This window comes from Antechinus flavipes, chromosome 1 (genome assembly GCF_016432865.1).
Source record: "Antechinus flavipes isolate AdamAnt ecotype Samford, QLD, Australia chromosome 1, AdamAnt_v2, whole genome shotgun sequence".
Taxonomy (NCBI): domain Eukaryota; kingdom Metazoa; phylum Chordata; class Mammalia; order Dasyuromorphia; family Dasyuridae; genus Antechinus; species Antechinus flavipes.
Genome location: NC_067398.1, coordinates 308,960,096 through 308,976,012, shown reverse-complemented (window position 1 = coordinate 308,976,012; position 15,917 = coordinate 308,960,096).

Here is a 15,917-nt window from a genome sequence, read left to right as displayed (position 1 = left end):
TTGGGAGGGATGTGGGAAAACTGGGACACTGATACATTGTTGGTGGAGTTGTGAACTGATCCAACCCTTCTGGAGAGCAATTTGGAACTATGCCCAAAGGGCTATCAAATTGTACATAGCCTTTGATCCAGTAGTGTCTCTACTGGGTTTGTATCCCAAAGAAATTATAAAAAGGGAAAAGGACTCACATGTGCAAAAAATGTTTGTAGCAGCTCTTTTTGTGGTAACAAGGAACTGAAAACTGAGTTCATCAGCTTGGGAATACCTGAATAAGTTATGGTATATGAATGTAATGGAATTGTATTGTTCTATAAGAAACAATCAGCAAGATGATTTCAGAAAAGCCTGAAGAGACTAACATGAACTGATGCTAAGTGAAGTGAGTAGAACCAAAAGAACATTGGACACAAGATCATGTGATGATCAACTGTGATGGACTTAGCTCTTTTCAACAATGAGGTAATTTAGGCCCTAATTACAATAGATTTGTGATGGAAAGAGCCATCTGCAGCCAGAGAGAAGACCATAAGGATTGAAAACGGATCACAATTTTCACCTTTTTTTTGTTGTTGTTTGCTTGATTTTTTTTACATATTTTTTCCCTTTTTAATCTGATTCTTCTTGTGCAGCATGAAAAATATAGAAATATATTTAGAAGAATTGCACGTTTAATCTATCTATACTGCATTACTTGCTGTCTAGGGAAGGGAGTGGAGGAAAGGGGGGGGGAGGTTTGGAACACAAGGTTTTGCAAGGATGGATCTTGAAAACTATTCTTGCATATATTTTGAAAATAAAAGGCTATTATTAAAAAAAATTAAACTTGGTATGCTTTCTAATAAGTAAAAATCAAAACCTGTAATAAGTGCCTACTATATACCAGGCAGGCATCTAGTTGGTACAGTAGCTAGAATTCTGAGTCTTGAGTCAGGAAGGCTTCTCATTGTGAGTTCAAATCTGACCTCAGACATTTAATAATTGTGTGACCCTAGATAAATCATTTACCCCACCCTTTACCTCAATTTTCTCATCTGTAAAAAAAAAAAAAAATGAGATAGAGAAGGGAATGATAAATCTTCTAAAATCTTTGCCAAAATAATTCCAAAAATGATGGCATAGAGTTGGACATGACTGAAAAAAAATTACTGACAATAGATGTATCTGTTACTATGCTACAAAAGATAGGCCCTGCCTTTAAGGAGTTTACAATCCAATGATGATCCTACACACAGCAAGGTTGACAGGTACCCCTCATTCCCCGGTAGATCTGCAAATTAGTACAATGTTGTCTCGACTTTTGCCTAACAGAGGTTTAATGGGTCACAGTGTGTTGAAGGAATTAGAAGAAACATTTTAGACATTTCTTAGGGAGAAGACTTAAGGACATTTCCTCCTTTTTTCACTCACCATGCTCCTCTTGTAGGAGAAATGACCCAGTTTCCAAAGACGCTGCAGGGTGGAGAAGGGACTCAGTTTCAGGGACCATGCTGGTAGTCATAGATCCAGCAGGAGGATTCTTCTTGAAATGAGCTGATGGACTCTCCCTGAAAACCAAAAGATTGATTCTCTTTGACACATACATGATTAAAGCAGTGGCAGAAGGGGGGAAAAGGTTAAAAGCTGATATATGGTCTTATTGCTCAGAGTGAGAAAGGAGAATAAAGAACTCTTCTGCCCCAAGTTCATCCCTTCAAAAGTTTACAAGTTCCAAAGACAATTCCAAAAGACTTTGGACAGAAAATATCATCTGCATCCAGAAAACTTTTTGGAGTCTGAGTGTAAATAAACACACACTATATTCACTTCTTTTTTCCATTTTTCTATCTCTCCCATAGTTTTTCCCTTTTGCTCTAATTTTTCTCTTCCAACATGATTCATAAAGTAATGTGTATTAAAAATAAATAAATTATAATGGTGGATCCAAAAAAAAGGTTTATAAGTGTTTCCCTCAATATGGATAGGAAAATTGTTCTGACTGAATTGGTAATAATTGCCCACTCCACCCCGTAGCACAATATCAGTAAGACCTAGGATGTCCTAAGGTTCCCCTGAAAAAAAAATTACACAATAATAAAAGAATTGAAAATAATCATTCACAGTTTCAACTAGTGTAATTGAAAACAGTCAAGCAAAATAAAGTTCCCAAATTGACTGGCCCACATACTTTTTTCAGCAGCCTATATACAATTCCTTCACTTCCTTGCCAGCAGGAAGTAGAAAGGGATTAAAATAAATTCAATCAGGATCCTGTAGTTTTGACTCTGGAGAAATCAAGATTACTCCCCAAAGTAGATTTCCATTCCCACCCCCACCCCTAGATTTAAATATCTTTAAGATATCAGCCCTGAAACAACTTGAATTTTTAGGTGTATTACCCCACAGCAAGCTACCAAGATAGTGGCATTTCCTGTAGCAAAAAAGTCAGCTTAGAGCTCCAAAGGAACACACACATTTTGGCAATACCACCTGGAAAACCCACAAAGACCACACTCAGAGAACCATTAGTCCTTTGGGCCTATTCCCCTGCATCCAACCAAGGAGACTCAGACAGAAGAAAATCTGGTCTATTTTTAATAATCTCCAGAAGAAGAGAAAGCATAATCTCCTACCAGAACTATTCCAATGTCTAATGTCCCTCACAATTGGGAAATTATTCCTCACATCCAGTCAAATCTCTCTTGTACCCCTCCCCCATCCCATTGTGTAAATCTATTTCTCTTTGTTTTTAAATGGAATTGAACAGCTGGATCTTTTTATAAATAAAGTGAGACTAAACAACTGTGCCAAATTCGATACTTGATAACAGAGACACATGACATTCAAGAAGACCAATGCCATTTTAGGCTGTATTAAGACAAGTGTAATAATGTCCAAGATAAGAGAGATGATAATCCTTCTTCCATGATCAGCTCAATTCAGGATTATTATGTTCAGCTGTGGATCTCACAATTTAGGGTAGGAATGAAGGAATAATTATTTAAAGTATCTACCATCTTTAAGGCACTGTGCTAAGCCCCTTAACAGATATTATTTGTTCTTCACAACGGCTCTGGGAGGTAAATGCCATTTTTATTGTTATTTGAAGAAACTTAAGAAAGAAGTTAAGAAGAGTCCAAATAAATATCTTAGGCTGGATTTGAATTCAAATCTTCCTGATTCCAAGCCTAATACTTTACTGTACCGTACAGCTGCCTCCATGAATGAGTAATTAACAAGCATTAGCACCTATTTTGTGCCAAGCCTTGGGCTAAACACTGGGGATACAAAAACTGACAAAAGACAGTCTCTGACCTCAAAGAGCTCACAATCAAATGGTGAAAAGAACAAGCAATCCAGTATGTACAAACAAGCTACGTGTGGAATAAAAAGGAAATCAAAAGAGAAGATATTAGAACTAAGGGTTGGGAAAAGCTTTCCATAGATAATGAAATTTTGCTTAGGACTTAAAAGAATTAACAAATAAGCATTTATTAAGTCCTCATTTAAAAATAAAATGAGATATTACATAAACACTTAAGTGCTTACAAGAAATATAATCAGATATTTGTAAAGGATTATAAAGTAGAAGAGGCAACTAGGTGGCACAGTAGATAGAGCACTGGCTCTGGAGTTGAAAAGAACTGAGTTAAAATCCAGCAAGTCAGTTAGCCTCTATCTACCTTAGTTTCTTCAACTTAAAATTGGGATAATAATAGTACTTACCTTTTGGGGTGGTTGTGAGAATAAAATTAAATGATATTTATAAAATACTTTGCAAAAATTAAAATGCATATTAGTGCTAGCTTTTATTATTATTATTATATACTAGGCACTGTGTCAAGTACTGAGCATACTAATAAAAATGATGAAACAATACCTGCCCTCAAAGAGTTTACATTTTTTTTTAAATTAAAGCTTTTATTTACAAAACATGCATAGGTAATTTTTCAATACTGACCCTTGCAAAACCTTTTGTTCCAAATTTCCTCTTTCTTCCTCCTGCCCCCTCCCCTAGATGGCAGATAGTCCAATACATGTTAAATATGTTAAAATATATGTTAAATCCAATATATGTATACATATTTATGCAGTTATCTTGCTGCACAAGAAAAATCAGATCAAGAAGAAAAAAAAAAAAAAACCTGAGAAAGAAAACAAGATGCAAGCCAACATCAACAGAAAGAGTAAAAATGCTATGTTGTGATCCACACTCAGTTCCCACAGACCTCTCTCTGGGTGTAGAGGGCTTTCTTCATCATTGAACAATTGGAACTGGTTGCATCATCTCATTGTTAAAGAGAGCCACATCCATCAGAATTGCTCAAAGTATTGTATTGTTGTTAAAGTGTATAATGATCTCCTGGTCCTGCTCACTTCACTTAGCATCAGTTCATGTATGTCAAAGAGTTTACATTTTAAAGAGTGAAGACACTACATAAAAAAGAGGCAGAATGGGAGTCAGCTTATTGGAAAAGTTCCAAGAAAAGAACAACCAGGATGGTTGATAATTGTACTAAGGATGGGGCAGGAAGGAAGAGAGACAGACAGACAGACAGACAAAGAGAGAGAGAAAGAGTCAGAGAGACACAGAGAGAGTCAGAGAGACACAGAGACAGAGAGACAGAGAGACAGAGAGAGACAAAGACAGAAAGAGACAGAGACAAAGAGAGAGACAGAGACAGAAAGAGAAAGAGACAGAGACAGAAACAGAGACACAGAGAGGAAGAGGAGAAAGAGCTTGAGAGAATAGAGCTTAGTCTTGTTTACAGCTTGGCCTCAAAGAGCAAACTCTGGGGATATAGCTTGATGCTTTGGAAAGAACATTATGGACTCTGGAGTAAGAAAATGTGATTTTAAATCCTGCTTCTGATGTGGGAAAAACTAATTCCCAGAGAAATCTGAAAAAGAATTGTGTCTGAATACAGATTGAAGCATCCTTTTTCTTTTTTCTTTTGGAAAAAGGTAAGTCTATGTTTTTCTTTCACTTTTATGGAAATGTTTTGCAAAAACATTTCTTCTTTTCTTCCCCAAGTTTCAAAAAAAAACAAAAAACGAACAATGATGGTATCCTTGGAATAAGTGATAAGGAATAAGGACTTTCTATGATGACTAATTTGAAGTATAATATTCATTTGGCAGCTAGGTAGTTCAATGGATAGTGTACCAGTTCTGGAGTCAGGAAGTCCTGTGTTCAAATCTAGCCTCAGACACTTAACTATTTGTTCTTCCATTAGGTAAATCATTTAATCTCTATTTGCCTTAATTTCCCTATTTGTAAAGTGAGAATAGTGATAGTACCCATTTCCTAGGGTTATTATGAGGATCCAAGTAGATTATAAATATAAAGTGCCTGGCCCACAGTATTATATACACGTTAGCTATTGTTATTTAGACACAGGCGTTTCTGTTGTTTTTTTTTAAGTCAGTTTTAATTACAATCACATGAAATTCTTGAATATTTTAAAGGTCCTCTCAGATAATTGTTTCTTTGACTCTACCTTCCTAGTTCTTATTTCCCAAGAGTGTAGAGGATTTATAAGATACATTTTTTGTGGAGGACTTACAAGATACAAAGTTTTTAGTAGTCTGTTCTGGAGAACATAGGTAGATATCTCTCTAGTCCCCATCTTTGAGTTTCATTTTGTTTTTGTTTTGGTCTAGTCTAAATAATTTTATCAACTCTCCCAGATTTCCTTAAAGTCTCCTCGAATTCCCTGGAGTGCTGTGAGCTCCATGAGGGTAAAAATTGTCTTTTGCTTCTTTATGTAACCTCAACCTTTAGCATAGTAGCTGGTACCAACAGGGTAGGCTAGGTGTTTTAAAAGTGCTTATTGACTTGATGTCATACTGCCAGCACATTTTTTTTTTTAAAGTTCAGAACTGATTTTGTTTGTGTAAGTAACACACATTGTGAAAACTCATCTGCAACCTATTGTCTTAGAGACTTCTAAAGAGCTTTGAAAAGCTAAGAAATGAAGCATTTTGGAAGCCATATTGCTGGTATGAGTCAGAGAAAGGGTTAGAACATAAACATTTCTGGTTTTTTCTTCCTGACACCCAAAGAAGCCTTTTATGACTTATATCAGTGCATTGATAAATCAGGATGCTGAAGAAGTATTAAATATTCAACAATTGGTGGAATAGTAGATACAGTGCTAGATTTGGAGTCAGGAAGATTAGAGTGCAAATTCAAACTCTTCTTACTAGCTATATGACCCTGTGCAAAGTGCTGAAACTCTTTTTGCCTCAAGTTCCTTATCTGCATCTAGCTATAATTATTTTTCTTTGATATCAGGGGATGGGGAGGATAAACAGAAGAAGCATGATAATGGAAAGAGCACTGAAGTGACAATATGGATTCTAACTTTGATTCTGCTTTTAACTACCTTTGTGATCTTTGGCAAATCATTTAATGTCTTTGGGCCTCGGTTTCCTCAACTTTAAAGTGAGAGAGTTAGAGTAGAAGTAAGACTACAAGATCTCTGAGCTCTCTTAATCTTTTACCATCTTCTGAAGGTGAGTTTAGAGGGAGCTAGACAGCTTAGCAGATAAAATGCCAAATCTGGAATCAGGAAGACTTGAGTTCAAATGCAGTCTTTGGACACTTATTAGCTATACAGTCCTGAACAGTCACTTAACCCTGTTTGCCTTAATTTCCTTATCTGGAAAAAGAAATAGCAAACCACTCTATATCTTTGCCAAGAAAACTCCAAATGGGATCATGAAGAATTGGACACAACTGAACAATATTGTACACACTAGCACTTAATAGAAACTTAATAAATGTTTGGTTTTTTTCCTTGCTTCTTTTCTGCCTTAATACCACTACACCTCAGAACCTAAAAATTATAATGAATTTAAAGGACAAAACTCATTCCAGACTTTGAAACAACAAACTGAGAAGGCCAAATATACCATATTACAGAACCTGGCAGTCTTTCCAGGGCTAGCCTCCAAAGGTAAGAGTACTCTCTTGCTACAAAGTTAGGTATAGATCAGCAGGATGATTTTAGAGACCTGGAGAGACTTACATGAACTGATGCTAAATGAAATTATCAGAACCAGGAGATCATTGTACATGACAACAATAATATTACAATTCTGATAGACATGACTCTTCCCAACAATGAAATAATTGAGCCTCGTTTCAATGATCTTATAATGAAGAGAGCCATTTACACCCAGAGAGAGGACTGTGGGAACTGAGTGTGGATCACAATATAACATTCTCACTCTTTTTGTTATTGTTCACTGGCATTTTGTTTTCTATTCATTTTCTTTCCTTTTTGATCTGATTTTGTGTGTGTGTGCAGCAAGATAATTGTGTAAATGTTTACACATATTGGATTTAACATATATTTTAACATGTATAACTTATATTGGATTGCTTGCCATCTGAGGGGGGGAAGAGAGAAAAATTTACAACACAAGGTTATGCAAGGGTCAATGCTGAAAAATTACTCAGGCATATGTTTTGAAAGTAAAAAGCTTTTAAAAAATAGTCAGGTATAAGGCAGCCCAACTGGCACTTCAAAAGCCATGTTTTTTAGCATGGTTCATAACATGAAACAAGATTGAAAAAGTCTGGAGAAAATATATATCAGCACACATGCACATATAGAGATGTATGCAGTGCAACTGTGCATGTGCATGGGTGTATATATAAACATGCATGCACACTTATACACATATGTTTGTATATTTGTGGATATAGGAAATCACATGTATGTGTAGTGTGTACACACATATATTTATACAATACAAATGTTTACATACAGTGAATGTAGAGAGGAAAGAGAGAGATAAAGAAGCAACAGAAAGGAAAAAAGAGAGATTGAAAGAGAGAAAGAGAGACAGAGGGAGGGAGGGGGGAAGAGAGAGAGAGAGAAAGAGAATGAGAGAGAGAGACAAAAAGAGAAGAGGGGAGGGGAGGGGAGAGGGAAAGAAAGGGAGAGAATTCTTACAAGTAGAGAATTACAGGCTCTGATCTTGGAGGCATGGAATATGCAAACCATGAATGATTCCCTAATTAGTAAATCATGAAATCACACTAATCTCAGCCTTCATGAAATGCTTTCATCTACATTATCTCATTTGAACCTCACCACAACCCTTTACCCCTTATATAGAGGTATATAGAAGGATTCTGAGGCTCCTCGAAGTTACAAGTGATCCACTGAAAGTCACTCTGCTAGTAAGTAGTGGAGTCAAACCCAAGTTTTATGTTTTCAAATTTAAGGGTCTTTCCAGACAATAAAAAGTTATTTTGTGTTTGCCTTGCTACTGTCAGCTCCTACTTTTCAAGTTCCTCTTTTTATACTCTTGATGTGTCACTTTAATGTTTAGGGGTACTTTGGGAAAAGCACTGGATTTTGGTGGTAGAGATCCCTGACTTCAAATCCTGGCTTTGCTACTTACTAGCTATACGACTGTGGATAAATTACTCAACTTCTTTGAGACTCAATTTCCCCATTCCTAAAATAAAGTTGGATTAGATGCACTCTAACTTGCTTTTTAGCTCTAAATCTCTGACCTTCTCCAATCTATTCCCTGACATCATCTTCCAATTTGAAATTTTCCCATTGGAAATGCTTCTAACACCTTTACCTCACTGCTTCTAAACCTCAAAGGACTCTTTCCATCCCTATTTCCATTCCACTTCAGCTACACTTGAGTATGGCCTCACTTGAGATCTCATTATTAGTGGTAATAATTCAGTTAGGCAGAACTCTTTAGAAATATTACTTTATTTTATTCTTACAACAATATGTGAAATATCATCATTCCCATATTATAAATGAGGAAACCAAGTTAATTCAGATCAAATAACTACTTCAGTATCTGATACAGGATTTAAAGCCCAGCTTTCTGACACCAGAATCCACTGGTCTTTTCATGGTACCAACAGACTCCAGAACATCCTGTAGCCAGATCTTTTAGAGAGAGAAATGAATCTCTTCCAAAATCTTGACATTTGAAATTCTACAGTTTAGCCACAATCTACTGTCTTACCTTTCCCACTTCTTTGGTACTAAGTTTATTTTTTGCTCCTGGAGGCCTTCCAGTTCCCTAGTTCCCTTCTCCCAGGCTCACTCCCCTTCTTTTGCCTCCTTAGCTAGTTTTGACCTATGGTCAGCTATTTCAGTGGCTTCATCCTTACTCCCACTGTTACTTTTCTTATCTAAATACTTAAAAACAGAATAAGATAAAACAAAACAAAAAAAATCACCATGCATTTTGACTTGATTGAGCAGCAGTGCTGACTGCTGACCGAGTTACAAACAGCGAAGGTTATATTTCATGAGAATAAACTGTCCTTAATGTGCTTGACATTGTGTAAAGCAGAAACTCATGCTGGAACAATTATGCCTTTGTTCTCCCAAAAACATATTTATAGAATGCCTTGTTGAAACTCCCCCTCTGAAAGTTTCTTCTGATGCCTCCTCATGATTAAGAGGTGACCCTGAGCTTTCAAAGATTAAACAAGAGGCCTGGCAGATTGGAGATCCTTATTACCTCTCACCTTGACTGTTGCAACTGCCTTCTAACTGGAGATCGTCCCCCATCTCCACTCTCCCTCCCTGAAATCTGTCCGTTACCTCACTACCAGAAAGATCTTCCTGATGCAGACACTGAATATGTCACTCCTCTGATCCAAACTCCTCAATAGCTCACTACTGTTTGTGACTGTTGTTCAATAGCTTCAGTCTCGTCTGATTCTCTGTGACTCCATTTGGGGTTTTCTTGGCAAAGATATCAAAGTAGTAGTAACTGGAACATTGTGTAATGATCATCTATGAATAACTTAGCTCTTCTCAGCAAAACAATGATCCAAGACAATGACAAAGGACTCATGATGGAAAGTGCTATCCACCTCCAGAGAAAGAACTGATAGAATCTGAACAGAGATCAAAGCATACTATTTTCACTTTCATTTATGTGTGTGTATGTGTGTGTGGTTTTGTCCTTTTGGTCTGTTTCTTCTTTCACAACTATGACTAATATGGAAATGTTTTATATGATTGCATGTATCAAATTGCTTACTGTTTTAGGGAGAGAAGGGGGAGGGAGAAAAATTTGGAACACAAAATTTTGTAAAAAAAGAATGCTAAAAATTGTCTTTACACATGATTGGGGGAAAATAAAATCCTATTATATGATTAAAAAAAAAGATATTGAAGTGATTTACAATTTCCTTTACTAGCTCCAGCTTTTTTATAGATGAGGAAACTGTGACTTATTTAGAGTCACGCACCTAGTAAGTGTCCAAGGACAGATTTGAACTCAGGAAGATGAGTTTTCCTCACTCCAAGTCCAGCACTCTGACCACAGTACACCTAGCTGACCATTATGTTTATAACTTCCCAAATAAAAATTCATTGGGCGTTCAAGGCCTTCTATGGCTTCCTACTTTTAGCAAATACTATTACTTTCTACATGAGCTATACTGGACCACTCACCACAACCCTTGTTCATGTCTTGTGCTTTCCTATCTTTTCATCTATGCTCATAGTATTCCAGATGTCTAGAATATTTACCTTCTCTCCCAACCATTTCCAATGTTTTTGAGATTACCATCCTTTGAAGATTCTCTTTACTCATTTCCACTTCTTAGAATCCTTGCTCTTTTTTTGTGATGGCAAGAAACTAGAAACTGAGTTGGAGAATGCCTGAATAAGTTATAGTCTAGGAATGTTATTGAATATTATTGTTCTGTAAGAAATGTTCAGAATTATACACAGCAACAAGAAGATTATACGGTGATCAATTCGGATAGACGTGGCTTTCTTCAACAATGAGATGATTCAAACCAGTTCCAATTGCTCAGTGATGAAGAGAGCCATCTACATCCAGAGAGAAGACTGTGGGAACTAAGTATGGTTCACAACATAACATTTTCACCCTTTTTGTTGTTGTTTGATTGCATTTTATTTTGTTTCTCATTTTTTTCTGTTTTGATTTGATTTTACTTGTGTGGCAAGATAATTGTATAAATATGTACATATATATTGGATTTAACATATATTTCTACTATGTTTAACATATATTGGACTATTTGTCATCTAGGAGAGAAGGTGAAGGGAACTGGAACACAAGATTTTGCAAGGGCTAATGTTGGAGAATTGTCCATGCATATGTTTTGGAAAATAAAAAGCTTAATAATAAAAAAATTAAATTTAATTTAAAAAAATAAAAAAGAAATAAAAGATTAATAGGATGATTTCAGAGGTCTAGAGAGACTTACATGAATTGATGCTAAGTAAAATGAACCAAGAGAACATTATACACACAACAAGAAGATTATGTGATAATCGGTTGTGATAGATTTGGCTCTTTGTGATGGAGAGAGCCATCCATATCCAGAGAGAGGACTGTGGGAACTGAGTGTGGATCACAACATAATATTTTCACCTTTGTTCTTACTGTTGTTTGCTTGCTTTTTGTTTTCTTTCTCATTTTTTCCCCTTTTTGCTCTGATTTTTTTTGTGTAATATAACTGTGGAATTATAGAAGAATTGCACATGTTTAACATATATTGGATTACTTGCTGTCTAAGGGATGGAGTGGGGGGAGAAGGGAGAGAGAACAAAATTTGGAACAAGGTTTTGAAAGGATGAATGCTGAAAACTATCTATGCATATATTTTGGAAAAAAAATCTAACAAAAAAAAAATCCTGTCTCCCTTCAAGATTGAGCCCCTGAGCCATCTTTCCTTCAAGAAGCATTTCCTGATCCCTCCAGTTTTTAGTATGATCCATTCCACCTCACTATGTTCTTATTTTATATTACATGTATACTTGTGTGTTTGTGTATATAAGTGTGTACACCTATTATGTATATATGTGCATATATCTTTCTATATATATATACACGTTTGTGTATGCACACACATACTTATATAAATCCTGCATTTTCTTATCTGTGAATATTTTGTATATCTTCTAGTAGAATCTATAGAATGGAAGCTTCTTGAGAGACAGGACTAATTTTTAAATTTGTATGCCCATTGCCTAGTTTAGTACCTAGCATTTTGACTAGGGATTGGGTAAACAGGACAGACCTGCTTTCATTGTTAATATAATGAGGAAATTTCCTGGATCAATGCAGATAAGCACCTGCTCATCAATTTATTGACTTAGAAAGCTACTGAGAGATAGCCTATTATAGTAGATAGAACTGATTTTGGAGTTGCTAAGGACTGGACACTTGAACCCTTATACTCATAGATCTTGTCCTCTCAGGCAAATCATTTAATATTTCAGTTCCCCAATCCCCCTTCCCCCTGTCAATTCTTTAATGTTTGGCACATAGTAGGTGCTTGGTAAATGCTAATTTACCCATCATCTCCATGAAACTTTTAGTGAATTCTATCCCTTTTTTTTTCCTTTCCTCTGATTTCACATCTTTCACTTTATGCCTCTCTAATGTATTCTTATCATAACCGGTTTTGTATTGTATTTATCATAGTGTTGCATATTTGTTTATATCTAGGTGGCTCAGTGCATAAAGCACTGGGCCTGGAGTCAGAAAGACTCAACATTCAAATCCAAGTTCAGACACTTAGCTGTGTGACCTTCAGCAAGGCACTTAACTTCTGCTGGCCTTATGCACTGGGGAAGGAAATGATAGACCATTACAGTACCTATGCCCCCAAATCCTCATGGAAGTATGGTCCGTGGAGTAACCAAAAGTTGGTCATGACTGAACATTTGTTTGTATTGCTATATCCTTGTAGTTAGATCAAAAAATGCCATGAATGTAAGGACCATGTCTTAATCATCTTTTATCTTCTTAACATATATCTTAAGTGGCTTCTTCAGGCAAATATCAAAGTGCTTTGTATCTAGTAGAAGTTTAATAGTTGTGGAATGAACGAATTAATGAATGAATTAATGAACAAATGGGGTTTTAGTAAATGGAACTGGAGATACTTTAAAAAGTTGCTATAATTCATTTGAAGACTCAGGGGTCACTGGGGAAGATAGTCATTTTTCTCATCCTGACCTCTGTTCCTCTCCTCCCTATCTATTCCTTACAACTCTCCCCCCAAAGACTCAGAAAAAGCACGGATTAAGTAGAGCTGTCTCCTAACCTTTCCAATCAAGTGAGAGTGATTGAAGTGCTGAGATTCCCAAGGCTTTCTCTGCAGTCTGGCTTAAGACAAGCAGAAGTGATCTATGACACAGGTAATTAACCTTGAATTAGGGTTTGGCTGCCAGTGAAAAGCCGAGAGTATCGACTGAGCAAGTGATTAAAGAAGGATGCCTGGAGCAAAATGGGAGGTTAAAAAAACACAAACTAACAACAGCCATGTGAAGAGAGGAACTGGGAACCGTGAATTTATTCTTATTCAGAAAGGGTATTGACTGTTAGGGATCCCTATAAGTGCAAAGATCTCTGTGTGTTTATTTGTTGTTAATCAACATTGAAGATGGTTCTGATAAACCAGTTACTGGAGGGAGACAAAGATCCTCAATGTGACCATAAGAGAGGCAGGCAAGTGGATGGAGCCGGCTCCCTGAATCCTACTCATTCACATAGGAGAGGATCCAATGGCCCCTCTCTCATTTCTACCAACAAAATGGGAGTTGGAGGTTTGACAAAAATTAGAATTTAGAAGGAACGACAGGGGATTTTTTTTCCCCCTGGGGACCTTGGCAGTGGGTGGAATGAGAAAGTTTGGCTCACTAGAGTGGCAGCTATACCAAGTAGTCCATTGATCTCTAGATCTGACAAAAATCATTAGAACAGGGAAAGCAGAGTATCCTGGAATTTCAGGTGGGAGTTTGAGCTATCTGAAGGAAGAGAGATTGCCTGGACAGAAAGTAAGGGAGCTAAGCTCAAAAAGCATAATAGTAATCTTTTATGTATATAATGATTTACATTTATAGAGCATTTTCATATTATCTCATGTGATCATGATAGCAATTGGTAAAATGGATGATCATTTTGTAGACCAACAAATGGGCTTAGAAGCTCAGTTGAATTTCTCAAGGTGGACTTAAGAGAGCTGGACCCACTCAGAAAGATTCCATACCCGAGTTCAAATATGGCCTCAGACACTTAACTGATTATGACCCTCAGTATGTCATGACCTCTGTTTAACTTAAGTTTCCTAATCTATAAAATGGTGACATACCTATCCCTCCTCAGAATTATTGTAAGGATGAGGTAATGTTTGTAAAGCACCTTGCAAATCTTAAAGTGTTCTATAAATGATACTGTTATTATTTTACAATAAATGAAAGCACTGGGTTAAGAATACAAAATCTCCTGATTGAAAAGATACATATACTGTTTTGTTGATAAATATATTGTTGATCAGGTTTGTGGGTAATAAGTAGTGATAATGTTCTTCAAACTAACCAAGTAGGGCATGGGTCAAGGTCAAGTTAGAACTTCCAAGCTTCAGGATCAGAGACCTGGGCAGGAACATTGTAACTTGTTAGTTCAAGACTGCCTGAGAAAGCCTCCTGTACATGGTTAAAGTCAGTGAGAGAAAATTATTTTTGTGTTTGACGACTGAATTTCAAGGGTCCAAAGTGACTAATATATGCAGAAGGAAAAGAAAGTACTAAATTCATATGAGATAGTGTGGAACCCATGGAAATAAGTTTGGGGAATGCAGAGAGTTATCAACTGCAATTCAACATCATATATACTGCTATTGTTGATATGTTGATTAATTTTGCTGATTTTTTCCCCCTTTTTAATTTTATTACAAGGGATGCCTCTCTGGAGAGATAGAGGGGAAAGTTAAGAAAAAAGATAATGTAAAAACAAAAAATATTAAGGTAGAAAAAATATTGAAGGTAACATGTACAATTATATCCTTTTTCAAAGTAGAATTTTGATGCATTTGATTTTTAGACCTTTTAGGTTGCCTCAGTATTTTTCCTCTTCCTTTTCTTAGAGTGCCATCCTTTATAACATTTTTCTTTAAAGAGAAGAAAAATTCATAAAACTGATTAGTATGTCAAATAAATGACATTTTACATGCAATATTCCCTATCTGTGCATCTTCACCTCTGCATGAGTGAAGTTTTCTCTTCTCTCTGCTTTGGGTTCAAAGTTGTTCTCCATAATTTCAAAACAACTATTTCCAATTATTTTGTGGTGGTTTTCCTTTCCATTTATATATCCCACACTCATAAGAGAGGACAAGGAATCGGATTCATAAAAGAGGTTGAAAACCTCATAGCTCTGGCAAACTCCAAATAGCTCAGTTTCAAAATCTAATGGAATTTGGAACTCAAAATTATTTTTTAAAAATGGTTTTAAGAACTTTTAACATGTCATTGGGGGAAAAAACATATTTTTAAAAAAGAAAACTTAATGCCTTAGGACTGGACTGACCGAATCCAGGAACAGGAGCTAAAAGAATATTCCAGAAAAAAACAAGAACAGATTCAGATCCAATCAGAGCTACTTCTTTGTACATTGAATGGAAGAACAGGACTAGTTAGAAGCCACGCATGACTTTCTATTATAGGAACTACTGCTTGCCCTCTGAGGGAGTTGGCAAGGACCCAGATGGTCAGGGTTTCCTTTCTTCTGGGTCAGAAGACATTTGGTCATTAAACAGGGCTTGCTGAACCAGGTAATACAATATTTCCATTCATCCAGATTCTGCAGCATGGAAAGTCTTGGAATGCCAAACCTTTGAATGATATATTTTTACTTCAGGGATCTGTGAAGATATTTCTTTAACCAACGTAGATACTGACTTCTTGAGACAGTCTTCCTGAGTTTTGCTGACCCCATCTCTGTGAATCACATAGTAGGTCAATTCTGGTGATAAGCTTCCCAACATAGAGCTAGTGCACTTGGACAATGCTGCCCAAGGTGGGGAATATGACCCTAAGCAGTGGCTGCTTTGTTTTGGATTTTTTTTTTTTAGTACTGTTTTTCTGGGGGACTGTACATTTGGACCTCTT